Source organism: Squalius cephalus, assembly GCF_949319135.1.
Source record: "Squalius cephalus genome assembly, chromosome: 16".
Taxonomy (NCBI): Eukaryota; Metazoa; Chordata; class Actinopteri; order Cypriniformes; family Leuciscidae; genus Squalius; species Squalius cephalus.
In genome coordinates, this window is record NC_137137.1 from 32,246,365 (window position 1) to 32,258,135 (window position 11,771).

The following is an 11,771-nucleotide window of genomic DNA, read 5'->3' on the forward strand; positions in this document are numbered from 1 at the left end:
GGTCGGCTTCATTGACAACTTGCGCCATGATGTCAGTTTGTAATGATGCTGAAGTTACCTGCGGTGTCAACCCCCCTCGTTCCTGCCACCAATCAACGCGCTAAGCAAGCCAAAAGCCAAGGGAGCCAAAACAAGATTACATTAGTAGTCTTTACTGAAAATCATTATTCACATTATTAACTTTTTTACTATAGGTTTACTATTAAGCTACTATTAACTACTCACAGAATGAGTTAAACATACAAAAAAATAATAATAATTTGAAGAAATGAAACAATAACATCATTTACATTTTTTTTTTTATTGACAAGAAAACAGGTAACACTTCAGTGTCACTTTTCAACCTTTTTGCTTGTTAACAACTGTAAATTGTTTAGAGGAACATGAACACAGTATTCAACAACATGTATGCCCTTTTGAATGATACAGACACGCATTGAAGCTGGAGAAGCCATGGCTTCTGATGGTAGCTTCTCACAATTCCTTTGTGAAAATAAAATTGTAAATAGATTTTTTTAATGTTTGTAACCTGGGTTTTAGTTCACTGTGCCACAATGGCTTCCATCACAACTTCTCCCTCAATGATGATCTTAATTGAAGCAGGATTGAGATGAAGGGAACATGGGAGCACAGGACCTTCATGCTCATGGAGGATTCCAAATTAAAGGTGGTGGAATGAATAATCGGAAAAATATAGTGAATGTGTAAATTGGTTATGACTGCTGGAGAACATTTAAGGGTTAGTTCATCAAAAATGAACATTTTGTCACTTATTTAAATGTCATTCCAAACCCATATATATATATATATATATATATATATATACACACACACACACACACAAACACAACTGTTTGACACCCTTTCGCCTTCAGAACTGCCTTAATTCTACGTGGCATTGATTCAACAAGGTGCTGAAAGCATTCTTTAGAAATGTTGGCCCATATTGATAGGATAGCATCTTGCAGTTGATGGAGATTTGTGGGATGCACATCCAGGGCACGAAGCTCCCGTTCCACCACATCCCAAAGATGCTCTATTGGGTTGAGATCTGGTGACTGTGGGGCCATTTTAGTACAGTGAACTCATTGTCATGTTCAAGAAACCAATTTGAAATGATTCAAGCTTTGTGACATGGTGCATTATCCTGCTGGAAGTAGCCATCAGAGGATGGGTACATGGTGGTCATAAAGGGATGGACATGGTCAGAAACAATGCTCAGGTAGGCCGTGGCATTTAAAACGATGCCCAACTGGCACTAAGGGGCCTAAAGTGTGCCAAGAAAACATCCCCCACACCATTACACCACCACCACCAGCCTGCACAGTGGTAACAAGGCATGATGGATCCATGTTCTCATTCTGTTTACGCCAAATTCTGACTCTACCATCTGAATGTCTCAACAGAAATCGAGACTCATCAGACCAGGCAACATTTTTCCAGTCTTCAACTGTCCAATTTTGGTGAGCTTGTGCAAATTGTAGCCTCTTTTTCCTATTTGTAGTGGAGATGAGTGGTACCCGGTGGGGTCTTCTGCTGTTGTAGCCCATCCGCCTCAAGGTTGTGTGTGTTGTTAGGGCTGTCGCGGTGAAGGATTTTCCCTTGCGGTAATTATGAGTGGCTCAATAGCGCGATATGCGGTTTTACCGCATTTATTAATTTATTTTGATTTATTTGTTGCTATATAAATAAGTGTTACGATGTGGTCAGCATGCACAAAAACGAGTACATTTTCAGTAACCAATAAACCGAAACTAAACAGTGTCTCTGCGCATTGAAAGCCTGTCACTCAGCGCAGTTGTTACGGCAACGGACTGTCTTTGAGTGAGTCATAAACCATTCATTCAACAACACGTTCAAAAACGCTGATTGATACATTAAAATATAGTAATGAAACAAGGTTAATTATTTTTAACTTTGAGCTCCACTTTTCAAGGCTCAGCTGACCAGCAATGCGTTGCATATGCTGAAGCTTCACTTAATAGAGACAAATGGCATTGATTCAATGCATGACTCACTGAGTTTTGTTTCCCGCGACCGCGAGTTCCTCGCGCTGTGGATGCTGACCAGCGCTGTCGCTGATGCCATTCATGGTAAATACCCTTTATTTTAAACGTTAAAAGGATGACAGGACAAATATTTAACTTTCCTTGTACACGGCAACCTTTTCACAAATATGACTTGACATCAAAGACAGACGCAGGTAATCGCACGCGCTCAGTCGATCTCTCTCATTCACTGTCTGTTTAGGCTTACGTGCAAATCCACGAAGCCTCTGTACAAATCACCATGATAAAACCATGATCACCACGTCTTATTATCATTATTAACTTATTTAACATTCAATACACATGCACGAAGTTCAAAACAAGAAGGGTATAGCCTTATGAAAAAAAAACACACGCGAATATCGCGGTTGCTGCGGTTACTCGAATTCCTCTGCGGTTGGCTTGTCAGTAGCGCGGTACTGCGATATTGCGGTTATCGCGACAGCCCTACGTGTTGTGGCTTCACAAATGCTTTGCTGCATACCTCGGTTGTAACGAGTGGTTATTTCAGTCAAAGTTGCTCTTCTATCAGCTTGAATCAGTCGGCCCATTCTCCTCTGACCTCTAGCATCAACAAGGCATTTTCGCCCACAGGACTGCCGCATACTGGATGTTTTTCCCTTTTCACACCATTCTTTGTAAACCCTAGAAATGGTTGTGCGTGAAAATCCCAGTAACTGAGCAGATTGTGAAATACTCAGACCGGCCCGTCTGGCACCAACAACCATGCCACGCTCAAAATTGCTTAAATCACCTTTCTTTCCCATTCTGACATTCAGTTTGGAGTTCAGGAGATTGTCTTGACCAGGACCACACCCCTAAATGCATTGAAGCAACTGCCATGTGATTGGTTGATTAGATAATTGCATTAATGAGAAATTGAACAGGTGTTCCTAATAATCCTTTAGGTGAGTGTGTATACAGTATATATATATATATCTTCAGTGTCACATGATCCTTCAGAAATCATTCTAATATGATGATTTGATGCTCAAGAAACATTCATTATTTTTATCAATGTTGAAAACAGTTGTGTACAATTTTTTTTTCAAAATTCTTTGATGAATAGAAAGTTCAAAAGAACAGCATTTATTTAAAATAGAATATTTTCTAACATTATAAATGTCTTCACTGTAACTTTTGATCAGTTTAACTCATCCTTGATGAATAAAAGTATTGATTTATTTTATTAAAGGTCCCGTTCTGCGTGATCCCATGTTTCAAACTTTAGTTAGTGTGTAATGTTGCTGTTAGAGCATAAATAATATCTGTAAAATTATAAAGCTCAAAGTTCAATGCCAAGCGAGATATTTTATTTAACAGAAGTTGACTACAAAAAACGGCTCGATTGGACTACATCCCTCTACTTCCTTCTTTAGTGATGTCACTAGAACCGTTTCTTGACTAACCTCCGCCCACAGGAATGCTCCCTCAACTCTACTGGCTACTTGTGCACTTCTTATAACTTAGGCTACTGTGTTTACTCAGCTCTTATGGTGATTTTCTGAAGTAAAACTGACACTTCATCTTTTGTGTGATGTACAATAAACTTTATTAAACTCATCAGTACATGTTTGATCATCATTCGGACCTGGTCCGAAACAGCAGACTTGTAGGCTGTTAATAAATAATGGATACATACAAGCAGATGACATATACGTTATAATAACCGTAATTAAACTACTAAACCATACCTGTTTCATCTCTATACAGCACTCTGACTCTGTAGGCATTATTGTCCGACTCGAAATGAACGCCGTTACTGAGTTTCTGATATTATCATCATTCCGTGAGATGAATTTTTCCTGACAGACTGAGCGCGAGCTCATGAAGCTCCGCCCCGTGCCGTGCAGCAGCAGCTCATTTGCATTTAAAGGGCACACACTGAAACAGCTCGTTTTTCTGAGCCCCAAAAAATGTCAATTTAAACATGCTGTAAAAAATGATCTGTTGGGTATTTTGAGCTCAAACTTCACATACACACTCTGGGGACATCAGAGACTTATTTTACATCTTGTGAAAAGGGGCATATAACGAGACCTTTAAAATTAAAATTCTTACTGACCCCAAACTTTTGAACGGTAGTGTTTAATGTTAAAAAAGCTTTAGATTTCAGATACATGCTGTTCTTTTGAACTTTCTATTCATTATAGCATCATGAAATAAAAATGTAAATAACTGTTTTCAACATTGATAATAATCATAAATGTTTCTTGAGCAGCAAATCATCATATTAGAGTGATTTGTGAAGGATCATGTGACACTGAAGACTGGAGTAATGATGCTGAAAATTCAACTTTGATCACAGGAATAAATTATTTTAAATATTTTTTTTTAAATATTTTAAATATTTCACAATATTACTGTTTTTGTTTGTATTTTTAATCAAATAAATGCAGCCTTGGTGAGCAGAAGATACTTTACTAAAAAAAATAATAATAATAAAAAAAAAAAGATACTAAAAATCTTACTGACCCCAAACTTTTGAATGGTAGTGTATATATATACAGTATATAAATAAATAAACTAAATAAAAAACCCTGAGGTTTCTGTCCCTCCATTCAAAGTCACACAAAGCCATCTCATCTTATTAAAAGACTTGGATAAGACCGCTTCATTCATATGGATTTATTTTATGTTGCCTTTTATGACCTTTTTAAACCTTTAAGTTTTAATGGAGGGGCAGAAATGTCTACGGTTATATTAAAAATACATTAATTTGTGTTCTGAAAATGAACAAAAGTCTTACGAGTTTGGAATGACATGAGGGTGAGTAAATGATGACAATGTTAGAAAGACCAATGGTTTAAGCTCTGTGCACACAGATTTGATCATACACAAGGACTATCAGTTAATAAAATAATTATGTTGTCATGGTACTTTGAGATAGCCTTTGAAAAAATATGTTACTTACAAGGCATGCTTTGAAGAAGTCTGTGGGGTTGTCACCAAGGATGATCAGGAGCCCTCTGAGCACCAGTGCCCGGTTGCATAAAGCACCCTAAGTTTTTTCCTTAAGTATGATACGATTTCCCCTTACCTAAGAGAATAACTTAAGGGTGTTCCATATAATCTCTTAAACGGTTCTCTTAGGTAAGGGAAACATTTAAGTGTTTCACGACAGCGATCCTGGATTCACGTTATAAAAATCTGTTGTTGCCACAGATAAGCAAACCGTTGCGTTTAAATGATGGGAAAGAGCCCCCGCAACCCGGTGAACCACTCTGCTGACAGACGATTTATGCACGTGGAAAACATCTCCCACTACCGTCTGAAAACTCCCAGTTGCAAAAAACCGCAGTGCTATAAGCAGTTGTAACACCGCAGGTAAAGAGTGGTTGCGATGTGTGACATGGTCAAGGTCGCTGTCTAGTTTGTTAGCGATGTCAAATATTGCGCGTCGATCAAATCTGTATTCTTGCAACAATTTTTCATCGCTAAGATGGTCCAAAGGGTTCTCCCTAATCCCATCCCTAAAAATTCTTCTTGGCACATAATGATCTTCAGCTGGTTCCATAAATTCAGCCATGTCGTCTTATTTTTGTCCGCGTTGCTCTTAAGGTTACGATTTCCAAACCTTAAGTTATACTTAGGGAAATGACCATTAAGGGGTTTTATGCAACACTTAACACTTTTCAAGGGATTACTTAAGTGAAAAAACAGCATTTAAGGGAAATTCTAAGTGTTTATGAAAGAAACCCTTAAATAACACTTACCGGTAAGGTTTTTTTTTCTGCAACACCCTTAGGTTTAAGGGAAACATAAGGGCGAACTTAAGGGAAAATTACACTTAAGGTGCTTTATGCAACCAGGCACAGATCTAATATCAGTTGGCTCTTGAGTCTGTTGGGTAAAAAAACAAAAAAACGAAGTTAAACATAACTAGAATAGCAAGAAATTATCTACAAGAATGAAGAACCAACAAAGCACAATTTTGATTGTATTGGACAACCAATATAGTATTAATAGTAATAAAGATTTGTGACATGTTTCATTACTTAAACTGTAAAAAAAAAAAAAGATGTAAGTGTATAAAGAATGTGGACCAAACTTGTGAAAGCATGTGTCCACTCTTAGATTGAAAGATCTCACTAAGACAAAGACACTGTCGATCAATGCTTTCATAGATCACCTGCATGATATTCTTTCACACAATCCTGTTGAACCATGAACACCTGCAAAATAGAGAGAAATAGAGAGCATTATATTTCAAAACTAAATTATACTGTGGTTTAAGGTTAGAGGTCGACCGATTAATCGGCCGATTTTTTGCTTTTTTTAACATAATCGGCATCAGCCAATATCCAAGTATATCAAGTCGATTATTATGCAGGCACATCTGTGGGCAGCCTAGTGTTGTTGTTGTTGTTGTTGTTGTGGAACACGTGTTCGACGCGCTCTGACCATAGAGTCATTTTCCAGCAGTGAGCAGACCTCATCCAGTACTTAAGGAAGGAGCTAAGTTCCTTGGAGAAAATTGTAAGGATTAAATTCTGAAATAAGAAATAAGTAATAAAAAGAGACCAACGCACTATAGGCTAGTGAAGGACTGTCTATGCTTTGCTAGCATCGTCGCTAGGGTTGGGTAGCTACAGACAGACCCGGTGCTAATACGGCACTGGTGCCTTAACTACCAGACCGAATATCTACCGGACCGAATATCAACGCGGATTTCTGTGCTTCATTTCGGTGCTACTGTTATGCCTGTGCTCCTCTTGGATGCTCTGAAAACGGACATTAGAATAACAGAAACATCACTTCGCTGCACGTGATGCTAGTCAGCAGCTAACTTTAGCATACCCTTAGCTAGTAGCTGGATTAAACACAGTTAAAATGCTGGCCAAACAGTGTAAAGAGTGATTGTATTTCACTGTAGATTAGGGGTGGAACGGTACATGTATTCGTATTGAACCGAAAAGGTACGGGCGTCACGGTTGGGTGCATAAATTTACACAGAGAATACACGGTATAAAAATAAATAAAACTCATGTGCAAATTAATTAATGTAATGCGGAACTACTATTAGATATGCGGGTTCTTTAGAGACACCTAATCTGTAGCCCCGCCTTAGCTCTGAAGCAGGCTGCGATGTAAAGATTGTAGGGCTGGACCCGAATATTCGAATAATCGTTTTTTTTGTGTGTTTTTTTTCACACCTGGGATCCCCCGCGAAACGGTTCTCATTCGCGCTTGAATAAGGCCGGCGACTCACTGGCTGCGTGGCGTGTCCGTTTTTATTTCGGCTCCCATGTTAACAGGTTGGAGTTTGCACACTGCCTGCGTGAAACAGGCGTCTCAGGCGCGGCTCGAGCCATGCGGAAAACGCGTGCATGCTAGAAATAGAACCGACGCCAGTGTTCCAGCAACGGGAGTGTCCTCTGGCTAGAGCAGAACAGCGGAGTTTGTGAAGTGCATGCCTGAGCTTGTGTTTTGGGTTAAGCTGCGTTGCTTTGACATTGTGGAAAATAGAATAATAGAAATAAAATGTATTAGCCTTTTTACCCATTATTATCAATCTAAATTAATCTCGTTTTTAATTTAACTTCATTTCGGTTTTCTTTATTTAAATTTCGTTTTTCTTTATTTAAATTAATTTTTTTCTTTATTTAAATTAATTTTTTTCTTTATAATTTTTTTCTTTTTTCTTTTTTAATTTAAATCTACCCTTTACTGTATCAGTAATTTGTTAGTCAGAAAAATATTAGACTACCTTAAAAGTATTGCTTAATTTAACAGACCTGTGTATGTGTGTTTTATATCACTAGTGCAGTGTCCGTTTTCGGAGAATATAAGCCCTGTTCTACCGAAGCTTTGAAGCTCAAAAAATGGTATTCGGACCAGGCCTAAAAGATTGCGATGCTCGAATATGTTGTATGTGAGAGAGAGAGAGAGAGAGAGAGAGAGAGAGAGAGAGGTGCGAAAAGCATAGACAGTAAAAGAAATGGACACAGCGACCCCATTGGATTCAACGGAGAAAAGTGAAGTCAATTCGAAGCACTCACTTCCTGATGGCTGAGCGACTGCGCAGACTCAAACTGAGCTTGACGACGTAGATGTGACGTGAGCAACCTGTCTGTCTTCTAGTAGCTGTGCCAAGAGAAATCTGAATCATTCCCTTCAGAAACTTGCAGAGACGGAGAGTGTGAGTAGGAGGTGTCCATGAGCTAGGAGCAGGAGAAACTTTTGCTAAGTATTCTGATTAATTATTTTGTCATTTTGCCTCCACGTCCCCCCGATTGCCCGCGAGCTTCTCCTCCTGTCCATACGGAAATCTCTCTACTGTGCGACAGAGAGTCGCGTGGTTATGACGCAATCTATATTTATTTTTACAAAAACGGCTTCTACGGGGCCATAACGTAAGATACAAGGTAATGGAGCCTTTTATACATTAAAACGTGTTTCTTTAGAAATAAATAATGGACAAATGGAGTCTTTAAACGCCTCAGATGTGAAGTTATTCGCTGTCAAAGTGATGCCAAAATGAATGGGAGTCAGTGGGATGCTAACAGCAGGTGATGGTCCGCTAATCAATGGCGGCGCCGGGGAAGCTTCAATGTTTTCCAAAACATTGGCCCCCTGGCGAAAAGTCGCAAAGTGTTTACTTATATTTGTGTGTGTGTGTGTGTGTGTGAGGCGCGGGCGCGATCGAACAGTGGAAACATAAAAACATACTCCGTCATTTTGTTTAAACAGGACATCATTCAAACTTCAAAGTGTTTAAGTTACTGTTAATTAAAATTAATATATTAATCTGAAATGTAGCAAATAAATTTTCAATTCATTCAGGTACAATTATCAAACATATCTCAAGGTCTTTTTGTCTTTTTATTAATTTAATTAATAAACTAATTATATAAAACTATTGTCAGTGCACTACAAATAAACTGGTTCTATGCCTTTACTTTATTAATAAAACTTATTTAAAAAACACAAGGCTTAAGTAATTTATTTTTTCTTTGGTGGTACAGCCTGAGACATGCACAAGCCTTCTGCATTTTTGTTTTGCTTTTCCCTCCATTATACCGAACTCGTACCGAACCGTGATGTCTGAACCGAGGTATGAACCGAACCGAACCGTGACTTCTGTGTACCGTTCCAACCCTACTGTAGACTTTTAATTTAACTGTACAAGTGCAGACTGGTCAAGTGTTCAATAAATGTTTTTGTTGAGAAATTTTGTCTATCTTAAGTAATTATTTGTGTTACATTTTATCTTTCAAATAGAGGTTAAAAACAAGCACATATCGGCCAAAATAAATTGGCAGCATTTATCGGCCATCGGACACTATTTAAGGTACCTATGTTGTGTGTGTGAGAAAAGATTAAAGTGATACTTCACCCAAACATAAAAATGTGCTCATCATTTACACACCCTTAAGCTGTCCCAGATGTATATTAATTTATTTTTCTTTTGATGAACACACAGAAAGATTTTCAGAAATAATTTCTGAGAGCTTATATAAATGTGTACTAATGCAAGAGGTAATCCACACAAACCCACAAGACATGCATTCATCATCTGTGGTTGTGTGGATTATCGTGTTCGCTTTGTGTGGTTTTTAAAGCATCAACTTTGGGGGTCCTACTTGCATTTTATGGACTCAGAGATAAAAATATTTGTTTGTGTTCATCTGAAGAAAGAAAGTCATACATCTGGGAGAGCATGAGGGTGTGTAAATGACACTGAACAATGATATCAAATGATAATAGAAAGATAGATCAGTAATAACACTCTTGAACATACCTGATCTTCTGCAAAAAGAGCAGACCAGCGTTCCATCATCTGGTTTATGGACCTTAAGCAGCGAATTTCTGAAAGGTAACCTATTAAGGTACCTATTTAGACCAAAGAGACGTTAGCCACAAGAACAGAACACATAAAGTTAACTTAACTTACATGCATACACGAGCTGATATGGACAGAAAAAAACCTATGCCAACGAAATACAAATGTTGTAGCTAAACTGTGAACATGCAACAACACACTAACATTATAAACTGTGACCTGACAGAAACAGCCAATTTAAGTTTTAACGTTATATCTAAACTGTGAACTGACAGGAAAAAAAAAAACGTTTGTTCTGTCGATTCATGGTAAATTAACACTACGTTAACTTTCCTGCGTTCAACTAACATCAGCCCGGTTTTTGGGTAATCACTTTTGTCAAAAGGATAAGATTTATACAATCACCGTGTCACGTTGCTTTCAAAATCCCCGTTTAGCGTGTAGCAATAGCCAGGACAAGTAACGTTAGCCTCTTCTTCAGTTCAAACAGCGCGCGCTGCTCAGTGTCACCTGACCTGTTTCAATAGGCCACGCCCCTACAAAAACTTAAAATACCGAGTTATCTCAGCTTAACATGATGATTGCACTCAATATTTCGTCTGATTAGTGCAATCAACTAATTTGATTTAGTAATGACAACGTTTTTAAAAAAAATAAATAAAAAAAACAACAACAAAGAATAAGTAATGACCACTTTTCATCAACACAAAATCCGGGTTTAGAGTGTACATTCTAATTGTGGTCCAAATCTCTTTTGGACTAAACCCCATCAGAAGTTTTTTTTTGAACTTTTATAAAGGAACATGAGGACAGAACCAGGCCCTTTGTTACCCTTTGACACACATGACTTCTTCAAGGAGAACTTCTGACGCATGTTCTGGTTCGGATCCCCAATTTCTGCCACATGTCTACTTTTTTCAATACTGCCTTGAAAGCTTTTCCTTGGCTCCTTAATGGAAGAAGCTATCTCCTGCTTCAACCCATCTTTCTCCAGCTGAACCTCATCTTTCTCCTGCTGCAACATTGGGCTCAGAGACAAACCTTTTGGGAGATTTAAGCTGACCTTTTCACCTTTATTTGCCTGCTTTGTGGGAAAAGCATTGCTCTCCGCACTGAGGCTCTGAGGCACAATTTCTGGAGGATGAGGGAAGTCAACCTCTTCCTCGTTCTTTAGCTCGTCTACAGAAGAAGCATTTGTCTGGAGTTCCTCAACAGAAGAAGCTTTCGTCTGGAGTTCCTCAAAAGAAGAAGTTTTCGTCTGGAGTTCCTCAACAGAAGAAGCTTTCGTCTGGAGTTCCTCAACAGAAGAAGTTTTCGTCTGGAGTTCCTCAACAGAAGAAGCATTTGTCTGGAGTGTCTTTTGTCTATTGTTAAGCGAGTGTTGACTCTGGGGTATAGCTCTTCGAAGTGGTGTAACCTTGGCCTCTGTCTTTGTCTCCACAGACATATCACTATGAAATGGTTCTAAGCTTGCTCTTGTATAACCGGTTGTCTCCTCAGGCACACTTTGTTGGCCATTTTCTGAACCGCCTTGGTGATCTTCATTGTTCAACTTAGGAAACTTAGGAAAGGGCGCCAAACTCCTGACGACAGAGTTGGGGATATAGCCATCAGGAGCAATGGGCCAGATTATTTTGTCGAGGCAGTTCCTCTGCTTACTGACATAGGACCACCAGATTTTTTCCAACAGTTTGGTAGTTGTCATCGCGAATCGCGAGTAAAGAGACCGCAAGCGAACAATCACGCTGTAAAAGTCTGCGAGGAATCACTACACAATGTATGTACTGTTACTATGACGTCATAGCATTGAGACGTCACACATTCCAAAGCGCGCGCTTGTTTAAATAAGATAATCTTTAAAAGTAAACAACACGTTTAAAACAAAATTACCATTTTGAGCACAGATTACCACATTAAAATGATTTGATACGTAACGT